At 32.3% G+C, this 27680-nt stretch overlaps 1 protein-coding gene across 5 annotated transcripts in view; it reads left to right on the top strand.

Annotated features, from left to right (window-relative positions):
- LOC139092789 (connectin-like) overlaps positions 1-27680 on the top strand; it is an 82989-nt gene that overhangs the window by 35811 nt on the left and 19498 nt on the right. For 4 of the 5 annotated variants that reach the window (XM_070643339.1, XM_070643324.1, XM_070643346.1 and 1 more), the window contains exon 3: positions 10233-10293. The gene's annotated coding sequence lies outside the window, so the exon portion shown is untranslated. Of the gene's footprint in view, positions 1-10085; positions 10128-10232; positions 10294-27680 lie in introns of those variants that run through there. The other variant, XM_070643355.1, reaches the window with a different exon arrangement.

The following is a 27680-nucleotide window of genomic DNA, read 5'->3' as shown; positions in this document are numbered from 1 at the left end:
AGGTAAAATCAGAGGATATTTGGCACAATGAAAATAAACTTTTTATGTATCTTGCACAAATGACATAAATCAGGGATTAAAACGCACGTCTTGTGGGCGTTGTTTCTATCACATCTTTGACACAATTTTCTGTTTTATTTCCCTATGATGGTCATCTGAATGAGACAATGAATGTATATGAAGGAGCAAAAAGAAAAAAAAATCATTTCCTTCCGGTGCTGTTGATTGTGTAAACAGCAACAGCAGCAACATAACGATTTTCCTACCTTTTTTTTCCTCTCTTTTTATCACCACACATTCATTTAGGAAGCAAAAATTGCACTAAAAGGACATCAAGAAAAGAAAAATGCTTCTATTTTCTATTACCAGCCAGTATACTTTGCTCTACTAAAATAGGTTTAATTAAAAATGATTGTGTGAGAATCTTTGTTTACCGTCAACATTGCAGTCACTCGCACGTACATATGTGTATGTGTGTGAAATAAAAGGAAGAAGTATTATATTCCATAAGGATTCATTGTAAAAATTGTTTTGTCGCCATTAACTGTGTATACATAACGAACAGAATCTACATCTGTACGGAGACTTTTGCAAATTGAGATTAAAACTGCACAGTTATTGCTTAGTGTGTGCCGATGGTGTTTTGGTATAGTTTTGTGATTTTGTATTTTATAAGATGTCAATACTAAGCGGACATTAGGTTCTAAGTTTACTTACTTCTGGAACCATGCTCCGACTTGAAGCCTATGTTGCAATTCTTTCATCTGACTCTGTTGCTGGCGGTATCACAGAGCTTGTACAAATTCTCAGTTTTGGCATCTAACTGGCATTCCTTCATTACCGTCCTACGCCATGTTGCTCTTGGAGCACCAGGACGTCTTTTCCCTTGTGGATTCAAGTTGGGCAGTAGAGCAATTGTGTCTCACCCCCAGCTACAACTAGTTTTCGAAGTGTGTGACCTATCCAGCAATGGTAAGGTTCTAAGTTTGCTTCAGTCTTATCGCATATCTGATTTGAACATGTCAGGAGCGTGTTCTACAATAGGAAGGGAGTTGGGGCCAAAAGTAGGAAGAATGCTACTGTTCATCAAAACGAATAGGCAATGCGATCGTTTATCTGTTGTAATATCCGTGTTGCTCTACGAGTGCTCCAGTAGTCGATTACTGAATACTTCCCTATAAATATTCAACAGTAAACAACAATAACCGCGTTTATAAGTTTGCCATGCCTGATAAATAAAAAATTTGGTCACCATAAAATATTTTGGCACACACCATCTTAATTTAACTAGAACCTCTCCTGCAATTTCGAGATATTTATTCCTCGTATTCACTCATGCAAACTTCTTAATTAATGAATAACATTTTGTCATTTTTTCCTGCTACTCTAACATTATGAATGTGCAAAAAATGCACCGTTTTTTTCATTAACAGTGCAGTCTATGGTTTAAAAAGAAATGATGGTGGAGCAATATAGAGGTTTGCGAAATAAATTTTTTAGATATATATTATGAATGAAAAAAATACATGAGTATGTATGAAGAGGAAATAAAAGGAAATGTGTGTATGGCAGTATTTTATGTTCTCGTGCTGAAAGTTGCCCTAAAAAAGCTAAAGCTAGAACAAACGACTTACTCTTATGGTGCTTTGATATATTTTATGATGGCCCGTGTACGATAAAACATACATAAGTATACACATACACAACACATATGTTCTCTTAGGGATGACTACGAGAGCGAGTGTTTTTAATATAAATATCGTATGTGTCTGGCAATTTTTAAGCCACACATTGCATTTGTTCTAATCATTTAATCTATTTTATTGCCCCTCAATGCTTCCTTTCCTTCTTTTTCTTCATTCTTCTACTTTTCATCTTCATCTCTTCTATTTTGTTGTAAACATACACAAAAATACAAAATACAGCACACACATCCTACATTATTATATTGAAAAAAAGGTGATGAAGATATAAGGGAAGATTAAAATGCTTTATATGATGTGGTTGGTCTATGTTTTGTAGGTGGCTTTTTGTTACTATTATATTCGTTTAATTTAATTAAAAAACAAGAGAAAGAGAGATTGTTTACTGTTAGATATCCTCCCCGCCTATTTAAAGGTTCTAACTGCAAATTAAAATCTGATTTTTTGAGTTTACACATCTGCTCGAAATGTTTTAAGATTATTTGATAACCATTGATGCTACAGGCAAATGTAGTATACTTTTATGCATCAACAATTCTCGAATTTTTAATGAATACACTATGAAAATTTTAACCTAATTAATGGTTGTTGGAATTAATTGGTTAGAGGTTTTTGAAATAATGAGTTGCGAATTTGTAGCTTTATATGGCGATGCACAACTAGGGGAGCATTTTTAATTTATTCTGTTCGTTAAGAGTCTACTTTCTGATTTGCTTATATCCTTGAACATGCAGATGGTGATAGTGCTAGATGTCTTGCCTTAGGCTGTCTCTATTGATGGCTTCCGTTTGCCAATTTCCAATATTGCCTCTATCATCAGTCTCTTTTGAATATAATCTACAAAGTCAGACCTTCTTTAAATGAGCTTCTGCAGATCTTCTATAAGTATGTTCAATCCATCGAAGCCTGTCCACTATGATCCGTATTATCATATCAGCCACATTATAAAAATGATGCGGTTCTGTCTGCTAGTCTGTGTCCAAACTTTAAATAAAACAAGGCATAATCTATCAATAAAATTGACAAAAAAGTCATTTGATTGAATCATCAATTTATTAAATTTAATGTGAAAACCAACATTCAGACACAGAATGAAATGGATACTGATCATGTCACGTAAACCAAAAACATTTTGAAATGGATAAAATTCCAGGAAATTTAGATGACAAACAACAATGGACTTTCCTTCTCTAGTGGAATGCTAAACATTTACATGCAGCATTTTGCGTGCTATTTTCACATTGAAACTGTCTGTGTTGCTGATTACGACGTTGAATATTACATCCTGTATGACAAAATTCGACCATGAATTGCTCTATAGATTTCGAAATAGGCACACATTCATATGGTCACCATTTTTAATGTGTATGCTTGAAGCCACATTCAATAATTCACAGAAACAGGATTTCTGGATGCCATAATTTAATTCGTTCTAATTCAGAACAGTCACTATAGATACTTTGAAATAATTTCGACTGTAAAGCTACTGCGTTCTTATTACAGAGTATGTTTCCGAGAACTTACTATTGAAAAATGCCTGAACATATTATAAATATTTCATGAAAAATGAGGATAAAAAGCACATTCACTTTCAGACATTGAAATTTAATCTCGGAAATACCAAAAAAATATAATTAGCTGCCATATTTTTAATTTAAAGCTACGTTGCTGCTATACATTTTTGATAACTTTTTTATACCGTTAAAGACGGATGAAGAATGATGGGAAATTTCTACGAAGGAAGGAAAAAAAAAGTGAGGAAAACAAAATATCAAGATGATGCAAGTCATTCAGATTCAATTAATAACTAGCAGTCCTTCAGAATTTTCGCTTATTGCTCTCTTTTTTTTATTCCATTCCATCCCACGCTATCATGATCTTTACGATTTGTTGATGACTTACAATTTTCACATTTATATTAGAAACTGATGGCATAAGCATAAGAAAATGGTCAAGGTGTATGGATTCCTTTTTTTGTGCTTGTTCTTTATGGCAAACATTTATTAGTTTGTGGAAGCCTTTGGTGGCGGTAATGAAAGAATGAAAGACATAATAAAATCATGAGAATCATAAAAGTCATTCGAGTAAGAAGCAAAGCAAAAAAATGAGACGTCAAAAATACTTAGTCAGTGATGTTTTTGATTCCTTTTTATTCATTTTTTTATATCATACATCAACAACTCTTGGTATGTGAATACAGTCAGAATTGTTGAGATTTTTAGACGCAGTATTTTAGAATCTGATGGAGTTGGAGCTTCATTTTGTCTTGATTATTGGATTGATTGACATAAGTGAATGATGGGTCAATTACACTAATTGCATGGCATTGACTCGTGTGGTTTTATAATGTACACGTGGTTGATGTTGTTGGAATTAGATAATGTAAAATAAATATTGGAAGGGTATAGAGCAGGATTGAAGGGGTTTTCAGTTGAAAGGTGATCTGAATGGCACTAACCGGTTGAATGATCGAAAATTCGGTGCAAGATTGACGTGACTGCCACTTGCGCTTACTGTCTTGTGCTTTTCGCTACAGTATCCTCAACTCGATTTGAATTTATACTACTGTTAAGTATAACAACCATAGGAATGACGTTGAATCACGTTAGAATCTATAATAATAGGACTAGTACTATTTACGCTTCAGTTCACTCAATTATTTCCTCAAATAATGTCACAAAGTATCAATAATCATGGCCCTAGTTACGATAGACATCAAAAGGCAACTATCCTTAACCAATCCAATTGAAGTAAATAAACTCAAAGTGGAACCAAAAAATGCTCAACAATTTTCTATTTTTCCAAAGAATCCATAACTTCCTCACCACATTCCTATAAGCTCAACTGGTTCGTGGAAACGTATATGATACAATTCTTAATATGAGTACTCAATAGACCCTTGTATGCAGCCAAGGGAGAAATATAAACAGGAAATATTGTCGTTATTTGATAGCAAACACAATCATAATCATAACTCAAAGATATATTTATGTAGACATTGGCACGTCTATAATGTATTTATTTTCTCAAGAAAGATATAAAGGAACCTAGAAGGAAAGCATTTACTGTTTGTTTTGTATCGGAAGATGACAATTTTCTTAAATATTTTTATTTCTGGTTGGAAAAGCACTGAAGAAGCTTTTTTTTTTGCATATGATGAAAGTCAGAGTTGGATGAAAAATGATTTATTACTGTTGATATTCATTGTGCAGCCTGGCAGCGCCTGATGAATTTATGGCATTTTACATACTACACTCAGTTGAGCAGTCGAGCTTGATATAATGTTAAAATATTTTACTGTACTCTTTTGCTCTTGTTATTCTATTTCACTCAAAAATTCCATGATGAAAGCAAAATATGTTACGATAGGAGTGAAAAATATTATATTGTCGAATAATAAATTTCATATATGCTGTATATCTAGAAGAAGTAAAAAAAAATCGCATAAACAAATTCTCATGTGATCAAAGCCAAACATTTACATAATGTGCTCGTGTGTCTGTTCATTTTCTCTCCAATATTATTAAAGGTATCCTGATGCGCACATAGAGTACATTACTTAGAGAAGGATAAAGCATAGAATAAGAAGTGTCGTGAGCAATTTTTAGTGTAATTTCACATGACACAAGTATAATAATTTACATCATTTCTTGTGTATATTATAACATGAAAGATGATGGAAACAAATTTTTATAAAAGCAACACTCGACAGGTAGAGCAGGTCGTTTATTTCACAAGCAAAGGTCGAGTTTGTCTCATTTGATGATATTTTACAGGCTGCTAAGCAGAATGTTTGTATCATAACCGAAATTGAAAATTTTCTTCTTATTTTTCTTTCATCCATTACCAAAAAATAAAATGAGCGGAGCGAAAAAAATTGGAAAAGTTGTACATTATTAGGTGGTGGTGGCTAAAGCGCATTTTTTGGGGTTATGCTTCTTAGTTCCTGAAAAGTCTCACGGCATCTTTTTAAAATAATCCTTAATTTTTGTTGGATTTTGTGGTATGCACTGCTGCATCTGTGAACATGACCAGCAGTCAAATTCAAAGCAGCACCAAACTTCCAACGCCCGAAAATTATCCACAAAATAAAAATGAAGAAAAGATGAATATTTCATGTAATTAAATTTCACGTTTGCATGAAGAATGATTTACATTGCTATGAAGCGTAAAGAAGGTTGGTCATTAAAGCTCCATGATCCATGATAAGTTGGATATCCGAAAAGTAGTATTATTGAGTTTGGCAAAAATTTGGGCGTTTGAGCGAAAAATGATGCAGAACAAGAAGTCAAGAACGGAAATAAATTAAATTTTTTCTTTGAAATTTTCTTATTTTTTTTGCAAACTTTTTTAAAGCCCAATAATTTCTATTCAAAGACTTTTTATGAGTTTTAGACTCCATTCATACCATGCTGGATCTTTGTGATCGCTCATGAAATGAAATACATGAAAATAATTTAATTTTTTTTATAGCTTTCCGCTTAAAATATTTAAATCTATGTCTATCTGTTTAATAGATTTATACATACACACATATATACGACACTGTATGTTGTCCATGGTTATATCTTTATCGATTTCAATATTGTCATAGAAAAACGAGTAAAAAATAATATATGGAAATTCAAAATCTGTGTCTATAGATATATAGCTTTTTTTTTGCTCTATACAATAAGCCATAAATCCTACTTTCATTCAAATACGAACGCTTGCAATAAAAAGCTACTACAAAATGCCACTTAGCCTTTTTTTTGCAAGTATTCACACCGCATGTGTAGATTTATTCTTGTATATTTTATTGCAAATTTATATTCAATGCTTTAATAAAAGCTTTAATGCTTCCGTTTATCCGATTGGACAACTTGACGTAATATCTAATTAAAAACCAGACCTACGGCTGACTAATTGGATGTTTTTCCGGAATGTTCCAAAGAAAATGTCATTAATTGACCGTTGGTCTAGTTATTAATTAGGCATTATGTCAAGTTACACGCTTGGGATAGATTTAAGATAAAGTTATATCCTGGAGATTATTAAAAAAATCATACAGTATTTTAGATATACTTGATGGTTGTGTAGATGCATTTGTTTCGAGTAGAACAGATTACGATTAGTCGCAGGGACGTCTAGTTCCACTTGGGACTAATGCATCAAATCTATACGAGCATCAAGTTCACAATGATGCCATTATATCTATTATGTACATATTGGAAGTCGTGACGATTGCTTGTCCAAATCATCCTAAAACTGGAATAAGGGTGAATTGACTCAAGCACGATGCTAGATACAAATCAGTCAAAAAGGGACTTTTGGTCTATAAACTAATTTGTGCTATTCGGATTGTTAGCCAAATGCACCACTTAATCGCATTCTTGGACTAACAATTAATTTCTATCTCTGCAATAAAGCAGTCATTTCCTCTCTGTCCAGCACTTCCATAAGAAAAACTCAAAGAAACTGGCACATTACTAACATAAAAAAAATAAATTGAAAGTAAATCATAGCTTGAAGCAAAAAGCGACATTTTTTGGCATGACTTTATGACATCCTAAGGGATTATTCATTCGCACAGCACATTATTTAGGATAAAAAGGAATTTAGCATGTACAGGAGGTACATTAAAATTCACTTACTCCACAAAACATCAGAAAAAAAAGTCATCAAAACATTGTCAACAAGCTTAAAGCTATTTGAAGGGTGAAAAGTGGACCATTTTAATAATTTCGGTTACAAGAAAATTTCTGAAGTATAATACGCCGCAGGCTATACTCATGAAGTTTCAGCAACAGCATGAAAATATATTTTTATAGCACAGCTTATCATGTTTTTACAGCATAAAATGTAAACAAACAAATTTCGTAGAATTTCAAATCAGGAAGCAATAATTCAAAGCAGTTGAAGAGTTTAAAACACTTGCCTTGGCTGGAAGGATTTTTATGCTCACTATTTCAACCAATGTCACGTGTAGCACGGAGTGAATATGATAAATTTTCACATTTGTACATTCTATGCGTCACATATTTATGGTGGAAAAACAATAGCGAAAAAGTATGCAAGCTTCTTTTTTCTGGTGAAAAGCAACGTAATATTTCATACTGTGAATATAAAAAAAAAATGTAAAATTATCATCATATTATGAATGTAGTAAAAGCTCTATATATGAATATAAATTCTTTTTTTTTCGGAACAAATGTATCTCCCCACTCTTTGTAGTGTTTGTAAGAGCTAAAAGCATAATCAGAGCAAAATATTATGTATAATTTATTAAGTGAAACATAAAGTGAGAGAAAAAGAGAGAAGAAAACTTTTATTTAATTTTGCTTAGAAGCAAGTCTAACTTTAGTTCTTTTATCAGTTTAAGTTCGCATGAACAACTTTTTCTTCACACTTGTTTACAACATTAATCACAATGTATGAATCGTTTTCTGTCTATTTTTACTTTCTCTTTTTTCCTTTTAAAGGAAGAACTGAAAAACTTTACGGATTTTTCACGGAAATTACCTTTTGACTTTATTGTGATGAAAATATTGAAAAATGATATTTCTTAGGCTTTTTTTTATTACTAAAATAAAGTTTTTGTGTTGAATGTTGAGAGTTGGAGGCATAGCTGGGAGGCATTGAGAGCTTCTCCCTTCGAAAGCTCGGATTTTGTATGGAAAAGTCAACTCAAGTCGACTCGACTCCACACGAAATTTGAGTCGATTGTAACTTCAAGCACTGGAAAATCGTTGGCTTTGTAACATTTTAATATGCGGTCGAGACTCTCCTAATAAAATTTTCTGTGTCCACTCATGTTGTTGGGGACATTTTGATCCTTACTAATAAATGCTTTTGAAAAATGTACGAAAAACACGTTTTATATAGTTTTTGTTGTTGTATAAACCAGGTGAAGTTACAACTTTTGACTTCTAATTCTGATGAATTATTTCATTCAAATATTCATTCATTTTCTGAAAGCTTTTCTAAAAGAATTTATTTTTAACCTGTTAATGATGAATAATTTGCTATTTTTGAGAAAACTGAATGCTTTGAAAAGGCTTTTTTGAGCTTTATTCTTACGCAGAATTGTCACTAGGCTAGAATCTAACTAATGGTGAGAGTTGGGAGAGAGTCGAGTAGGTCCACTTCAGATGTTAAATCCAATACTTACTTACTTACTAACTTCACTGGTCGTACAGATCAGTTGTGTGTGATCCATGACCTCTCAATAGTTGGTGCAAAATTGTGCATACTAATTCCAAATTCTCAAACAATTAATTATCGTAGGTATTTAAAATTTGCACAAAATAGAAATGACCCCGAGCAGCACAATGTGGGCCGAAGTCTGCTGTCACGATGTTGTCAGGACACCTTCCACTTTAACTTAAATACGGCGAAGTAGCATTGACGTTGCGATTAAATTGGGATGTTGGGTGTTCCTAAAATGCTCTCAAAATAGACAAATTAGCTTGAATGTCCCTCAAACATTTCTTCTAAATTAGCGTCTGCCAAGCGTCTGAATTAAATAACTGAAAATACTTAGCTGCCTAATTTTTATAACCTCGAACTCATGACTAACACCTACATTGAATAAGTATCCTAATAATAAAATAATCAAACCTTAAAATATATCAAAAAATACAAAATTTTACAATGAATGGTTCGAAAAAGTTCTTTCTCCTTTGTAGATACAATTATTTCATTCATTACAGTTTCTCATGCTTCAAACACCTACAATAAAATTATTCTCATATTTTAAGATGTCTGGACATTTTTTACATACCTTGAATCTTCATTATTACTCATTATCTTCCGCTTCTTACTTCAATAAAGTAAAATGGACATTTGAAAAAAGACAATATAAAGTTACGGAGACAACTGTTTAATATAATATCAAGAAGCTTTTTCATTTACTTTTTCCAAGAAAAAGGATCAAGAATTTTCATTGTATTGTCATGGCACGTATCCAAGGGTACTAATAAACACGTGAACAAAAGATATTTGATGTAAGGGCTCTTCGCAACGTGCATAAAGAGATATATATTTTTTTTCTGTTGAGATCCTTTACAGAAACAAAAAAAAAAAAGCTCAGTAAAGCAGAGATAAAAACATCTTTAGCAGATATGCTTGATAAAAATCCATAATTGCGCATATTGAGAATAATGAAAATAAAGAAATAAAAGAAAGAGAATGTTAAAGCCGCTTAATTTTTCCTCCCTTTTGAATAGCTCATTAATCCACATAATTCCCTCTTGTAACACAACAGACAGAGGAAGAGCCAATAAAGAATGAAAGAGACATTTTCATGGATAAGAAATTAAAATTCAAATTATCTTCATGGCTTATCGCTAGGAAAGACTTATATAAAAAATAACATAATTTACACATACATACATACATACACAAAAAAAGCACAGTTAGTGATAAAAAAATAAGCTAAGAACGGTAATTAAATTTCAAATCAAATTTATATCAACGAGGACAAAAATACGAAAGCCGGAAAATTGACATCAAGTGATTCTTATTCTGATTTTTCTCTTTTATTTACAGATGCGTTAAAATTCAAAGGAAGGAGCCTAAAGAGAAACAAAAGGAAAATACGGATATTTTGGTAAGCTTTTGCTAACATTTGATATTGTTTATTCAACTTTGATCTCTTGATTTAGGGTTGTTGTTTTTTTGAGGGGGGAGAGACTGAATGAAAACGGTGTGATTTAGCAATAAATACAGTAAATATGAGATTTGGTGTCTTTATCATTGACGTGGGATGCTTTTGATTATTTTTAGATAAGGCACACATTTTTTTTCTTTGAGTATTCAAGGCTTTGTGACTTTATGGAGGTAACAATGGTGATAATAAATGGTCAAAAATGGCAAGTTTACGTCTTACGACTACCTTTTGGGGTCGTTCACTTGTTACGTAACGAGAAAATCTACTTTTTGATTCCCTTTTCCATTCCGTAGCCAAAATCCCCTTTTGATTGCTTAATCCTTAACAAAATCCCAAACCAACCTTCCTTCCCCAAAATCAATACATGTTACATAATAAGTGTATGCCCCATAGCATTCTTTTGTTATAAATACATCCAAAAAAGGTAATTTCTTGGAAATTTTATTTCCGTTTATTGTTTGGGTATCCTTAATTTATCTGTATGAACGTCAGAATTAAACGATCGAGTTCATCTAAATTCATCACTAATCTTTCGTGGGTTGCTAAGGAACCATTACGTGTACCCTAGTTAAACTTGTCAGCTTCAGACAGATCATTCTTCAATGTCAAAGCTTTAAACTTAATAAGGATTTTCAGAAAATTTCAAGGTTTCCAGAATGAATCATGACTTTATAAAACAACATTCTGATGCACATACTATGTTATTTATGACTGACTCACCTTATTTCCAGTTAGTATTGTTTTAATATGGATGAAAAATTTGACAGAAATGGTCAGAAAATTCCATCCAAAATGTCTGCAAAATGAATCATCCACGAAGCAGAAATTCAACGCTCCAAAATTGTCAAGGAAATTTTTCAATTGAAATATGCTGTTATGCTATGTACCAAGAATATCCCGAGTGATTCATCATGATGAGGATGCTTGTAAATGCATTTATTGTGATGGCTTGACCTTTTATTTACTAGAGGAAATACTTCCAATTAAGCCACTGTACAAGGAAGTGAAGCTAAAATGGCTTGATGATGTCATTGACTGTCCTAAAATGGAAAATCGTCATCATTATAATGTGTCACTCGGGATATTATTTCTCAGAAAATTTCACGACTAGTCAGAGTTAAGTAGCAGTTCTGATTTACATTAAATGAATAAATGCTTCACATGAAAAGCATATTTTCATAATGACACAACATGATGACAACTCCTACATCAATGCTTCCAAATTCCTCAAAATATTCATACCATTTAATTATTTACTGCTGTTACGAAAGTCTGTAATTGAGTATCCAAGTGCTCTTTACTTAAATGTAAACATTCTTCTATATTGAGGTCAAAAATTCATTCATTTACCTTCAAATGCTGTTGGCAAGCAACCCTGTTAGGAATAATTGTACCTTTTTATTTTATAATGGTGATTCATTTTTGACAGTGATGGACAAGTTTATTGTGAAACGGAACTTCTCAGTATTTGGAAATTCTTCGCTTTATAACTGAGATTTTTAAGGCATTCGGGTTGTCTACCATACCACTGAACTCTCGGATATCACAAAATAGTTAATTGATCAAAAATGGCCAGTATGACTCTGATTTAGTGCCGACTTCAGTTTAAATCGGGTCCACATCAGACTCACAATGGTCTGGTAACAGTTTTTGGATCGATTAACTGACTTATTCTATTCAAGGTTATATGGACGTCTTGTAACAAGGAGGCAATGAAAAAGCAGCAATGGCGTAGTCGTCAGATGTAGGCCAACCGACACTTACGATCCGGTTTCGATCTTAGATAGACTAGTCGAATTCGGATGATTTTTCGCTGTTTCTAGTCACACCAGCTCGGTTTGTGTATTCGCGACACACGAATGGTAGCTAAGTACATTGCATTGGCCATGTCACTGGACAGAGTTGGAAAAAAGCAAAACGTAATTTATGGCAGAAATTTCAGTTATTTGACAACCATCATTTAAGAATAATACATTTATGCTTATAATACATTTTATCATTACAAGATCAAAATTCTTCTGCCAAAATTCCACAGAAGGAAGGAACTCTTACTTAAACGAGATGAATAGAATAAAACTTTTATCATAAAAAGGAAAAGTTATGTTATATTATTGCTTTGAAAATACCACCAAAAAGTGAAGTGGTTGAAAGAGAGACTGAGGATAAGAAAGACAGAAAGATGGCATAGAGAGAAGTGGCAACTTATTTTTTATACATTTGTTGAAGTGTGCGGTGAATATCATCCCAAAGATTTTCTTTCTTTTTCTTTCCTTTTTGCTTCTTATTCTTCATCTTTTCTTTTTGATGAATGATATGAAATGTAAACATTTTCTTTTATGTACCCCCCTCGGTAAAGTATAAAAGAGAAATACAAAAGTAGATTATTAACTCGTATTTTCATGGATACATGTGGCGCAGTTGTCAATTCTAGTCAATATTCATGCAATCATGATCTTTGTGACTCGACACAGAAACCGACATTTAACCTTCAAAATTAGTTCTTAATTCTCCAAATGATACTATTGCGATAATCCAGAAAAAGTCTAAATGCTGTGAAAGACAAAGTAACGCATTATTGACGCACATTGTGCCCAATAAGAATGCTGAAAAGTTTCTAAAAGATTAAATCGCTTTTTTATATTCTTTCCTTTTTTATTTTCATTTTCGTGTATTTTTCCCTGCCATTTCCAAACTGAACATAAAGTTTCTTTCTTTCTTTATTCATTCATTCACAGAGATTATGGTTTCGCAGTTTCCCATAGAAAAGACAATTGTTATCAAAATCTCGGGTAGGTCCTTAAAGTTTTCTTCTTTTATTTCTATTTTTTTTTTTTTGTTTCATTTTTTTGTTGTATATGCTCGAGCTATGTACAGAAATATATGTGTGTGTACAAAAGAGAAAGAGCGAGATAAATTAAGGCTTCTCCTTAGTATTATTTGCTCTCGAGCAATTTCTGCAAGGAAGCGAAAATGTGAAAAGTCAGAAATGTCAAATACTGAATTGGGGCTGGATTGGAAATTAGGTGATAATTTTCGGATGAAACTTTTTCAGTGGTCAAGTTATTGTCATGTTTTCGAATAGCATATTCCATCCTTGACATAGAAGCATATGCTCAGTACGCACCTTCCGGATTCTAGTGGGTATGCTGATAAGTACTATAAGATGCTCATTAAGAATATGCTTGTATGTTAGGGCAGTTAGTTGATCTTAAATCCAGAACCAGACCAATGTGACTCTAGCATATTGGTGAAAAACCTTTAATTTCTCGTCGCACACCTTGATGGTAAGGCTCGAATGAAACCAAACATTTCCAAAACATTTTGGCAGCATACTAGTGTGCCGCGGCTCATAGGTTGCCCAATAATGCTCAAGAACGATGTTAAATTTGAACTGTAACCGAGGGAAAGGGAGGAGGCTTGAATTTTTTGTATTAAACGCAATTTAGGGTGAAGATTCATGAAAAATTCTAGCAAATTCCTCCTGAGTCTGCCTTCCTGAATTCATTCTATTCTAGTTTCATACATTCACGTAGCATGTGAATGACCCCAACAATCAACATTTTTTTTCTGTAATGCAAGAAATGTCACACCCTTTTTGATCCTTTTAATAAAAAGCTTATTTTTTTTTCTTATCCCGCAAGCTCCTCTCTGTTAGGCGATGAAATGGCGAAATCATCAAATTTCACACTTTTAGCTTATCCCTATACGCACGTCTTACGTGGAATGAAAATAAGAAAAACGTTACAATTCAATTTTTCGATTGAAAAGTTATAACTTCTCTTTTCATTTCTTTTATATCACTTGAATTTCGTTTTCCTTGGCAATTTTTTGATAAAAAGCAATTTTTCCATCAGAAGCTAGTGGAACAAATCTCAGAAATAAAGAAAATTATAAAAAAGTTACTTTCATCTTTTAACAAAAAAAAAGTAAAGAAAAGAAAATGAAAAACGGAAGAAAAGAGAAAGAAAAATATTTTTATATTCAGTCAAAGAAAATTTTGAAAAGCTTTAAAGATTAAAGTCGTCACGAGAATACAAAAAAAAATAATATGAAATGAAATGAAATAAAGAAAGTTAAGGTAACGTGAATTGAAGGAAAATGTCATTTTCAATGTGCGTGAATTGAAAAGGATGATGTTAAGGGTGAAAGGTGAACTGGGGAGCTCATTGATTTTTAATGCGTAAAAAAAGAAATTGAAAGTGAGGGAAAAATGAAAATTTTTGAAGGCTTAGTCACTTGAATTCCATTTAGAAATGCAGGGATGAAGAGTACGAAGGGTCTGTAATGAATGATTTATTTTGAATTTTTATTGTCTTTGGATCAAAATCTTTATTTTAATTAGTCTTCGAACTAGTTTAACATGAACTTCTATTCCGGAAAGTACACGGCATGTATATGACAGAAAATCTGACTTTAAGGCGGTTCGACTCTTGACTGAGATCAAATTTCATTGAATCAGAGTTGAAGTCAGAGCCACGACACAAAATCCGATCTCAGATTAGCGTAGTTTTGGGTTCAGGCCTGATTGAATAAATTTCTCCCTCAACTCAGAGTCAAGTCGACTTGAAGCCTTAAAATCTGGCCTCTCTCTAAAGTGGTTCTGGCCCCGACCTAATTAAATAAAATCTGCCCTTTTTCCAGAGTTATGTCGGCCTGACGCCTTGAAATCCGGTCGCTTTCTAACGAACAGATTCAATAAAATCCGTCTTCAGTCAAGAGTCAAGTCGGCCTTACTCCTTAAAATCCAACCTCGCAATAACGTGGTTCTGGCCTCAGACCTATTTCAATGAATTTGGATCTGAGTCCAGAGTGTAGTCGGCCAGAGACTGAATTTTCGGCCATTTTGATCCCTTATGTCTTCCGAGTACCTAAAGTCATATTTAATATTCAACAAATTATTCAAGACTTTCCAATCATTTTTATCCAAATTAACTTTTTAAACATACTCGGCCTCTAATCTCTGTTGATTTGGGATTATATTTGTTTTGATACTGTTTCTTGGAAGTAAGGATCTACACAAGCGGAACACTGATACTCTTTATCTTAATATGTGGGCATTCACACACAGTCGCTCATGAAGAAATAATTGTTAATCTTCTAAATAGATTCTTTGAAAATTGTTCGAAAAAACTTTCAATATTAAACGTACAATATTCATAGAATCGAGGATTGAGTGAGTTCTGGAGAAAGGATTGATCCTGTAGATAAGAATTGGGAATTCTATCAAGGTCGAATGTTCTACAAGGATATCATTTTGATGTAGGTGATGATAACTAGGAACGATCAGTTCATTGATGCAAGGAATATTAGGGAAAATTTTACAGACGACAATTTTCAATTTTAGGAATCAATGAATAATAAAATTGCTAGATCAATCAATGGCTTTCCCAAAATTTTTCCATTTCTCATAATCACATTTTCTTTTTGTTAGATACGCATATTGAATTATTGTCAAGTGAACAAACCTGATATGCTAAAATGATGAAAATTCAAGGTCTTGCTTACGGGCATGAATCAATTTTCGGCATTTTTTTTATATCATCAGCAATTGTGTAAGCTTGGTACGAAATTGAATTTATTTTCAATAACATTTTAGCTCGTAATGAGCATGTTGGTATGGCAACTTCTGTTTTGTTTTATTTATCTTCTGTTTTTATCATAAACTATGTCAAATTTCATTTAATTTATGTCGTCCATTTCTATTGACATCCTACACATTAAGGGAAATTCTTTCTCCCATCCAACTTAATTCTCTTATAGTTAATAATAGCAATCAGGAAGGAAGGAATCTGAGAATTATTTTACGATTGACAATATCAACTGCTCGTATTTCAAAAAACGTAAAATTTTCTAGTCAACTGATTTTCCTCACAAAAAAAAACACACATAGGACATTATTATTACTCCATCCTACATACTTTCTCATGATTTTTCATTATTCACTGTGAAATGGATTTTTTTTTTTCATATTTTTCTTTTTTGTGTGTTACCAACCAAAAATATATTCTTGTCAATGGATACAGATACGTTTTCATGATGCTTCCTTTTCATCAACGTATATCCATAGTAAGATATATATTTTATTCTATGTAGAGATATGGAATGTGCTCTAACATTATACAATGTCTATTCAATAAAGGAAGTACATTATATAAAAAAAAATTGGATAAATCTCATATTTCAAGGATTGACTTGAGCGCATAATAGAATACTCTAAGGCTCATGATGGGAGTTGTGCATTTATTATGTCTAGCAATATAGAGACGGAAGGGGTTTAGAGACAGAATTTCTCAAAATATCCTTTAAGATTAATTATTCTCGTGGGACGCAAATGAAGATGGAGCTTTTAAGTGTCCGCCGAAGAAACTGAATTCATGGAAAAGCCAATTGGCCGCCAAGCAGCTCCCATTTGGTGTTAATAAATGTATCCTTGGTGGAGACGTAAAAGCTGATTGGCGAAGACTTCTTTTTTTATGCCGTTCGAAATTGTGTACTGACATGAGTTCTAGTTAAGGTTTCTCAAAACCGACAAGAAAGCTTTAAGATCTCCGTCTAGATAAATGTAAGACTGAGACTGGAGAAATTCCAAAAATTTAATTTAAATTAAATTTGACGCAGCTGGCTAAGAACTCAAGTCGACTTCGACTTCTAGGAAGTTCCATTAAAATCTCGATCCCAGTCTCGATCAATGTCTCGATTCAATCTCAATTTCGGATTATTTATCAAAATTTGTGTACAAATATAGTCGCCAAGGCAATGCTGAATTGCGATGTATTTTAAGGCTGTTAGTGTATCCCATGCTGAGATTTGTTTATAGACAAACCGTTTAAACGAAAATTCTAGTGAAATATTGCAACCAGAAATTGAATTTCTTTTTAAAAATCATGTCTATCAATAGCTTATTGAATGACGAAATGGTTGAATGACGAAATTTCATTTGAAAACTTTAAAGGTCACATCGTGTCACAGAATCCCACTTCCAAAAATTTTCTCAAATAATAAAAATGTATTGCCTGTAGCCAGACGTTCAAAATGAAGCCACTTACACCTTCCCATTCCTAAATTTCCGTTCAAAAAAACGGAGATGAAAAAAAATTCCCATTTGGAAAATTGCGTCAATATCTTTTGTCATTTTCTATTGCTCTCACTTTATGAATTCAATATTGAATGCAGTAATGGCGATTCTCCAAACATTTCTATTTTATCCTCCTCTTCTATTCAGCTCACAGTAGGGAATATCATGGTTTAAAGTACTTGGATATAATATGGATATGGCACAGCACAGCACATGAAAGCTTTTTTTATTCAAAAAGCAATTTTGAGGGCGCATAAAGAACTTTAATATAAGTATAAAAGAGTGAAATCAATGATAATTTGCATAAAATAAAGTCACAATGCAAATGGAAATGGAAGATGAAGGAAAAATGTTAAGGAATATAAAGGGGAGAATAATAATAAAAAGTTGAGAATCTTGAGAAGCAATTTATTGCATTCTTTTGTGGAAAAATAAATAAAAAGAAGGAAAGGAAAAGAATTTTTTTTTTGTTTACTGCCATGAAGCGAGAAAAGGAGCTGGAGAAGATATTAATCGAGGTCAATTGAACCGCATAATAAGAACACAGTGGAAATTTTTCTCATCTCAACAAGCTACACTCAATTACGAAGCTGTCGCTCTACATGAAAATGAATAGAGAGAAATGTTTCATTTATATATAAAGGAAAGGAGTGAAAAGGGAAAAGTCATCATGGCATGGATGAAAAAAAAAAATATATTCATACAATTCTTTGTTATGATTTGAATGTCTTTGACATAACACGAAAACCTCCTTCAAGTAAGAAACATGAAGAAAACCACTTGTAGAGATGTGATGAGGAAATATGCTTGATTAAAAAATATTTTCCACTTCTATTAATGCTGTGACGGGAAGAAAAATAACCTTAAACATGATGTAGCGAGAGCCTTTTTTTACACTCAAGCTTTTATGGGATAAATTGTAAGATATTCTAGGAAATTAGGGGAATTGATGTCCGGTGGAATGGTTTGAGAATTTGGTCACTAAGAATTGAGGTCAAATGGATAGATTGTTCGTCATTAATGATGTTCGTAATTTTTGACATCGAACATTATGAGTAGAGGTCATTTACAAAAGGATGTCAAGTTCTACATGAAAGCTGAACTAGATTTTACAGGTGTAATTTGAATGTTTGTAGGATTGTAATGGATATTTTTCATATTTGAGCAGGTATTTGAGTGGAAATCTCCCTCGTTAAATGCACATTAAGATTTGAACAATTAGAATGTATCCTTTAACCCTGATCAGACAAGCAGCATTCTCATGAGTATGAACACAAAATTGAACATGCTTATGTTGCAGTTAGATGGGTATGCTAACTGTCTGTTGGGAAAAATTCTCCATTTTAATATTGAAACCAGATATTTGAAGCTGTCTAAAAACCCCAAATTTCTCAAAGACAACCTCAAAAAGCTTCATGTCCATATCCTCTAAAATTTGTCATTCAAGAAGCCATCGTCCCTAAAATGACCATTCCCGATAAATCACTATCCCTACCACGCCATCCTATTAGATCTTTTTAACGATTTTAATGAAGAAAAGCTACTAAAATAGCCATAAAAATGAAATATGGATCGAAAGGTCTACAAGATTCTTCCATTCGTGTAACAAAGTATATTCTTGCAGAAAAAAAACAGCGAAAACATTTTTATATTCCTTTGTGTTTGGTCCATAAATTCTAAAAAAAAAATTTTTACTCTTAATTAAAATATAAACATGAGAATACATGCTTATGCAAGGCGATGTTGGTTACCATCTGCAATATTCCCATGTTCCTATGTTGAACGTGTTTTGATACAAATTTTTATATTTTTTATGTGTTATGTTCTATGTGAAAAATGGATGAAATAAAGGCGAAAAACTTTGGTTATAATTTTCCTTCCATTTTTTTCATATTTTACTGCCGCATTCATGAAAAAAAGGTTTCCTTATACCACCGTAGGTGGTCAACTTATTATCATTGTAATTGCCAGCTATTAAGTAATAATATCTTCAAAATATTATGATTTATTGAACTAAACTCATGCAGTAGCATACGGAAAATATTTGGGGGAATAAAATAGTCATGACCTTTTTTTGGATACATTTAGGCCATTCATGATTGCACATTAAAGCATGACAAATGAGAAAATGTAACCTCGTATCGATTGAACTATTTTTTAAGAGTTTCAATCATTTGACAACATCCATAGAGCAGTGAAAAGACTCAAAGATTAGAATATAATGCATAAAAGAAGCTCAAGTGTGTAAATTCCTCTTTTTTTTTAAAACGTGAGCTAGCAGTTTTATCGCCAAAAGTGTATCTTGATGGCTTGTCTCTTTCTCGCTTGGCTTGATACCAAGATATATATTTCCACTGCTCATCCTTTTTTATCACACACTAACCCATCTTTTCCCTTTTTTTTCTCACTGAATAATATTGAATGACTAAAATTCCTTCTCGTCTTTATGTTTTCATGACTCTTAGATTTTCCATAGTTGCTCAGATTTTTTCATATTTAAGGTATATTCACGTACACACAGGGAAAAAAAGAAGAAGTAAGAAACAAGCTAGCTAAAGATGTAAATAGGTCACAAGACAATTAAATTTTTTATTCCCTTCCATTGCTGCTGCTTGTTGTTTTTTTTATTCACTATCAGCATCTCTCTGCAAATTTTCTGTCTAATTGGAACGAACAACATACAATTATCTTCATCATATCTCATAACCTATTTTGAGTGGCGACTTTGAAAAAGCTATTAGAAAATGAGCCAAAGCATTGGATGAATATGTATGCTTTCTAAAGGGGAGTCTATAATCTCAATTTATAGCTTCAGATTCTTTGCTGAGATTGCTTGGTAATGTAAAATTTTTGAAATTAAACAAATTAACCTAAGTGGCAGAGAGAATTAAATTGCTGATGATACTTCATTGTGTTGCCTTGTAAATAAATTTAACTGTTTACATGGATGTCATGCAATCATTACTGCTACTTAGGAACTTTGATGTCAACAAAGAATTTATGGTAATGAACTGGAATTTACATGGATTTTGGTAGCAATGCGACAATTTAATTCCATACAGGAAATTATAAAACTGTATTTCTTAAAACAGCAGACTCCCCGAACAGACCTCATTGATTTTCTATCCAATTTCTATTTTTCTAGTGCTCATCCAATCATTTATAACTACGTAGCATCACAATTATGAATTACCCGAATGATTAAAGTTGATTGTTTTTCTCCTTTTGCTGTGTAAGAAGATGTGAATGAATGCAGATAGATATGAAGGATATAATTGGATGTGAAACCTTCTTAAGTCTTTAATATTTTTTTTTTTCATTTCCTTTCATCTCTCAATAAAAATCCAATGTAATGCACAATGATAGATATCTTCATCTCACCTCAAATATAATATAATTTTATGCAGTATATAAAACTTAATTATCTGAACGATTACTGAATTCATTCTGTTATTGATATCCCACCCTCCATTCATGCTCATTGCAACTTCATTCAATTTAATGACATTTTATTTACCGATGGTTACTCCTACCCATTTCCACTCTACTTTTAAAATTTTACGATTACGTCGACTGTCTACCAACAGAATCGTATATTCCTTAATCATAAAAACTTCATCATCCTTCCTATTTTTATTATTTTTATTCAATTTCTTCATGCGATTAATCTTGGAATGCATTGCAATACTTAAAATTAATTGTGCATGAGTCATTGGTCAATATCGGGTTTGACATTCTCTCCCTATTTTCTCTATTCTATACCAACAATTATTGTCAATGCCACACAGAAAATATCCAACAATGTATGCATTCGCACCACTAAGGGTAACGAAAGAAAATTTATTGCATTCCTATTGTGTAAAATGTCTCAATGCCAAAACTACGGAAATAAATAGTTTTAGACTACTGACTCTAATATCTCTATGAGATATGTGATTTAATTCACTGATATATTTGAAATATTTGAGATATTTTTTTTTTTCTATACGGATGTGATAGATAAAATTGCATTTTCAAATTGATCTCAATTGTTTCCTCTTTAGTTCTTTTTTTTTTTTTGAAATATTGCTTCAAGATTTGCTACGAAGGGTTTGAAATGTTTGGATATAAAATTTTCATGATTCATCCAAAATAATTAAAAGTCAATTAAGAATGAACAAAAGTGAATGTAATGAATGGTCGATAGCTGTATGTGGATTCTTGTATGGACATAAAGAATAATTAAAATTGGAAGTAAAATGTGAAATAAATCAAACAATAAAAACTTGATTCATGTGACCAAAATATTCCATATGCCTTACATTAATATTATTTAGGAGCATCGATATAATATGGAAACCTTCTAGTTTAGCAGTAATTATGCCAATTTACTCCAAATCAATCAGTAGATTTCATAGACAAACTTTTGAATCTCAAAAGGATCCTTCCAAGTATTGCATACTTTCCAATATTAAATGAAGAAAAATACGAACAAAAAATAGACAATAAATCTTTTATTCGGACAATGAAGTAACAGCGATAGCTTGAAGTCAACTCGGATATTATATGGAGGTAGAGTAACAGGAATCGATTTTTTGATACAAAATTCAGATGGACTTTGAGCTCTGGTTTCAGTTTCAACTTGGTTACCACACATGTCTTAGCATAGTCAAGGTTTACCTCTTACAATCAATATTTAATTAATTAATGCAACCCTGTACCATTTTGGGCTAAGCTACCCTCAAAACGCTACCCTTTCTGACTCTTATCCTAATATGCAAAGAGCCTGTTTTCATGGTCCAATATCACCACTACGGTACTCAAAAATTGACACTTTGCTTGTTAGAGTTATGCTGGGCACATCATGTTTGTATAAATTCTCTGTTTTTACATCAAATTGTCATTCACGTTTTACTGTTCTATGTACGTCATGTTACTTTTGGAGCACCAAAACGCCTTTTCCTTTCTAGATTTTAACCAAGGGCGGTGACAACAAGCTTGTGTTTTCATCCCACTTACGACACTGTCTACAGTGTTACGTTTCCAATTCTGTGAAATATTAAGTCATACTTTATCTTGAGTATTTCCCGATTAATGTCTACCTGAATTAGATATGAAAAGAGCTGCTTTTATTTGCCAAGTTCCTGAGTATGACTAATGTAAAATCATATTAAAAAGACAAAAAAATGCGTCCCATAATTATATATGAATCTAGTTCCAAACTCACGAATTTCTCTTGAATTGAATGACCATCAATAAAAACATATGAAGCATTGTGAATCTTTTTGTTAATAAAAATAGTTCCCCTTAAATTTTCTAGAAAATTATAATTGACATCAAGGATTATCTATATATATGTCCATATATCTCACAAATTGGAAAAAAGGGAGAAATTCATTTCTTTTTTTTGTATTTTAATTGAGAACCAGAAAAACATTACAGAATAATTTTTGAAGTGAGAGATAGAGAGACTATTGAAATCCTATTAAGAATTGAATACACAGATATAAGCTTTACATTTTATGTATAGAAAGCACAATAAAATCGATAATTGGGTGAGAAAGACTGTTGGACATGTACAGCAACTTGGTTTGATTTTATTTTTTTTTGTTCATTCGGTTCTCGACACAATGAAAATGTGGTATTATCAAAATCCAATAGGCACAAAAAGCACACTAAGGATAATAGTCATTTTAGATCTCTTTCTCACTTCCTCACTCTTTTTTTGTTGTGAATATAATCAATGTAATAAAATTCTATAGCTTATGGTGAACTGAAGAGAAGTAAGAAAAGTTCTTTTAAAAATGAATCGAGCATGAGATTAAAAAAGTGGAAATTACAAACCGCAAATAATCATAAGAATAGAATGGAAGTTAAACACAAATTAAATTAACAAGAGAAAAATTGGATATGGCTGAACAAAAAAAAAACTACAGCAAATTTAACAAAATGAGAAAAAAAAGGTTGTGATCGTTTAAGCAAGCCATCCTTTTCATATGAGATGCTTTTCCTACATTAAACTTCCTTTTATCTAATAACAAAATTTAGCGTAATTTTTTGGGTTCAATTGGATATGAATTCGCATTTATTGGTTTGACTATAGATGCAGTCTTTTTTAGTTGTATCAAAAGGGAAAACTAGTGCTAGTCCCAAGTCTACATGTAGTAGAATTATCAATCCCAAGGATGAATTGTATTGCTCGCCAAAATTTAGGCGTTTTTGGCTCAAAAAACCTTTGCAAATTGAAGAATTTTTGACCCACAAACCTCCTAAATACGCCCCTGATTGGACGTAGTTCCTAAATCAATTTCAAAATTTGCAACATTTTAATGTCGGGATTAAAAGTCCTACTTCAGAGTCTTTGAGATCTTTTGTGTCTTACAGAAGACAAGAGAATGGTTGTAGAATTTGGATGTTTGCCTTGAATGCCTCAGTCTAAAGTTTAAATACGACTCAAATTTTGAACGAATTCAAGTCGACTCTAGTTGATTTTTTAAATCCAAATCCAAATTTCCATACCAAATCAGCTCATAATCTCTCTATTTTGCTGGCCGTACAGATAATTTGTGATTCATGACATCCATGGTCTCTTCTGGTACCTTCTCTACATTTCAAAATAAAGTCCATAAATTCAAATATCAATCCCATCATCCATGAACAACTCCAACTAAAGAATGCGCTCTAGACAACTACAAATGAATCCATCCTTACCAGTCCCCATATCTGTTCAATTTCTTTTTATCATTTGTGAATGTTTTAGTGTGAGAGAGGCATTAAATATTCGGGCAACTTTTTCCCTAACTTAATCCATTTGAGAATGACACGCTGAGCTTTTGCCTGACTTTTTTTTCATCTCTTTTTCTTCAAATTGATAAGATTTTGATAAAGAAAAGCTTATGGCTTGCCTTTTTTTTCTTTGAGTGACGTAAGGCTCATGTTGACCATAATCTTGATCTTTGGCTTTTCTTTTACATTTGTTGATAATTTTGGTATACGTCAAATCCAAACTTTTTCTTTTTGTGTCATGATATCCTTTGTACTTCAGAAACATATAAAGGTGACTTAACTTTTAGGCAAGTGGAACTAACGGCATGTGTTTTATTTGCCTTGTTTTTTAGCTTTCTTCTTTTCTATACACAAATGTTGATAAATTTATTTTTCTTTTAAAGGTCAACATTTGCACAATTAAGTACGGAGATGAAACAAAAAAAAAACCTAGAAAAACTTTTTTTTTTATCCCAACAAAAATATTTGGTGAAAAAAAGTTAGTTCCTAAAAAATTTTACAGTTTTTCATTTGTTGAGTGAAAAATCTCAAGTGTATAGCTTTGGCAAATAGAGCTATAAGTGATTCTTGTTCTATTATTCTCGTACACATGATACGTATGGCATATATACCTAAAACCATCAACTATTCTTTTTTTGTGTTAGAATATATTTATCATAGTTTAATATTCTTCCTTTAGAGACTTTATTTCCCACAACAGAAACAATTAATTTTAATTTTAGAGACTTACATAATGTAATTTTCCTGCTCGAGTCTGTTTCAAAAGTTCATAAGCCAAGAATTAATTTTTTCTTTTTTGGGTACGTTGAAGAAAATTGGACCAAAAAAGCATTTAAAGTTGTACACCGAAAAGTCACTTTAAATGTATAATAAAATAAAAGGACACTTGTGGATGTTCATTCAACATTGTGACCGTGCTGCAGAATATTCATTGAGTTCCATTTCATCAGCACATTTTGAATAGATCTGCAGAAATAATTTTTGATTGAAACGATGAATTTTAAATTTTTTGCAGACAATGCTGCTTTTGCGAAAAAGTTAATGAAAAATTCGTTGAAATAAATGGGTCAATTTACTGAAATTGAGTAATAAACTATGCACGATATTTGTATCTAGTTTCTGTAAAATATGAAAAGTTGGGCATGGGATTAATCATGGGAAACTGTAATGATACAATGTTGCAAACTTGTTTCTCGTCGCGAATTGTTCAAATTCAGCCGTTAAGGTGCTGTCAGGGCAACATTCTCGGTATCGGGATCGGGATTAAGACCGAAAATTTATCGTAACTGAGATTTCGAAAGTATACGTCATGGAGCAATGAGGGTCAATCATAACATTAATATTGATACGGTGACATGGTAGCTTCTAGCGAACATGCTATGTTTTTGAGGAATAGTTGTCGAAATGCTTTACTATGAACTGCCCATAGTTGAATAGCCTTCAATAAATACTCAATTATTACGTAATTCCGAACAACACTGTTTTTGGTCCCTTGTACTCAACTGTTCCAAAGTTCAAATATTCTTAGACACGATACATAATGTGTGAACGACTTTAAGTGCAACCTCTGCAAAGACCTAATGAACCCAGATTAGTAAAACTTCATTTGCAGCTCCTTTAAAAAAATTAAATTCGTAATCATAAACAATCTTGAAGACACAATCCTCGTAGTTTTCTGCCACACCTTAACATACTAAAAGTGATTCCGTGAGAAATTTACTGGACATTACATAAAACTCTTTACCCCAAAGTTATATACTGCAAATTAATGTCAAATTGTCTTCTTTCGTTGGTCGTGTCTGCTCATTCGATGAATTTAAGAAGCTCGTTCAGTGGCTTTTCTTTTGGAAGACAATGAAGACAAAATAAGAAAGTTTTTTTGTTTATTAAGATATACGAAATAATTTCATTATGCGGAAATTTAGGGATCATAAAGTCTTAAGAAAAGTGATATGGATTAAATGAAGTCAAATAAATGCCAAATATAAGATGAACAGATGGAACGGTTAAGACATTTATTTTTAGAATGAGTTCATTGTATTCTAGAACTATACAAAACAAACTGTTGAAAAGTCTAAAAGGATAATCCATGACCGATTTTGAATAGTTTGCTTTAAAATTTCCACACAACAAGCAAACATTCAATCAACATTAATGTCGATATTATCACCCAAAGCATTATATGTAGTCATTCAAAAAGCAACAACAACAAAAAAAATTGTCAACAGAACAAGCAAAGTAGGATTTAATAACAACGACACAAGAGTAGAATGAGTAAGACTCAGCACCGAAAAAAAAAATAATCCTGTTTGAAAATTAAAAGATTAAAATTTATGGGTTTCAGTTTCAGCTTTTCTCAGGGTATATTTTAATACTTCTCATACAATATACTGTACTTGTTGTGAACATTGTTGAACGGATGTATAAACAAAGCAAAAACAGACAGCAATGATTTTTATGAAATAAAAATTTTTTTAAAAATGTCTCTCACTCGAGAGTTTGAGAGGAGTTTTGTGTCATTGGCCATGCAGGGTGACTCGTATAAGGGATTGAGTTCATCGTGGTTGAATAAGCGCATTTGGGTAGGGGTTATTTTGGTGACTGCCAAATTTTAAATGGTTTGGGAATGGCTTAATTACTGAAAAGTAATGATTGAAGTACCTTCCCAAGTGGGACAGTCTAAACTATCACTGGTAGCATAAAACAACCGTTCATCTGAGGTATATCCACCAGAATATTCTTCGGAATCTTGCGCACATGAATCGAAACAATTTAAATTAAAGATCCTATGTCGTACTAAAGTCTTTTCAATATACAGAACAATCAAGTGGCTTAAATTCCACTTTAGTCTGTAATTTTGAAACTTAGTACAATAGCTTATATAGTTGCAGTTCCTCTTGCTCACAATTCTAGGAATTTCATCTATTATAAGCAACTAAACCTCAAAATATGAATTTAAAATGCAAGCAGAGCTCTTCAAGTAAACACCAAAACAAGTCAGACTGCCAAAGCGTCGACCAAACCATAAAACAAAAGATTCTCTTCCGGTTTCCAGCAAGTACGCTTGAAAAGGGCACTGAACGAGAATAATACGAAAAAAAAAATTTCATTTTGTCAACCAGTAGAAGTTGATGTGAAATGACTTAAAACCCTTTTTCCTATATCTCACTCTGTTTCGCTTCCTCACTCGATGCTTATCAGTAAATCCATTAAGTCCATTAAGACACCCGGGTATACACATAGATATATTTTGGAAATGAATTTTCCTTATTTTTAAAAACAGTAACAACAACGACGTTACAGTCAGTAGCTTAAAACTCATGCTAGAAAGTCTCAACAATTTGTTGTGAAATTTCAATTATATTATGTGTTGAAAGATTATACAATAACAAAATTAAACGGTATAAAAAGGCAACAAGATATAAAGTTTGTGGTGTGGTATGGTATGGAAGTAATTTATTTTTATGTGCTGATAAAGTTACACACA

The sequence above is a fragment of the Chironomus tepperi genome, unplaced genomic scaffold, assembly GCF_022539635.2.
Source record: "Chironomus tepperi strain 1889 unplaced genomic scaffold, CSIRO-AGI_Ctep_v1 contig_16, whole genome shotgun sequence".
Classification (NCBI taxonomy): domain Eukaryota; kingdom Metazoa; phylum Arthropoda; class Insecta; order Diptera; family Chironomidae; genus Chironomus; species Chironomus tepperi.
The sequence above is the reverse complement of the archived record's forward strand: the minus strand, read 5'-3'. Positions and strand labels throughout refer to the sequence as shown.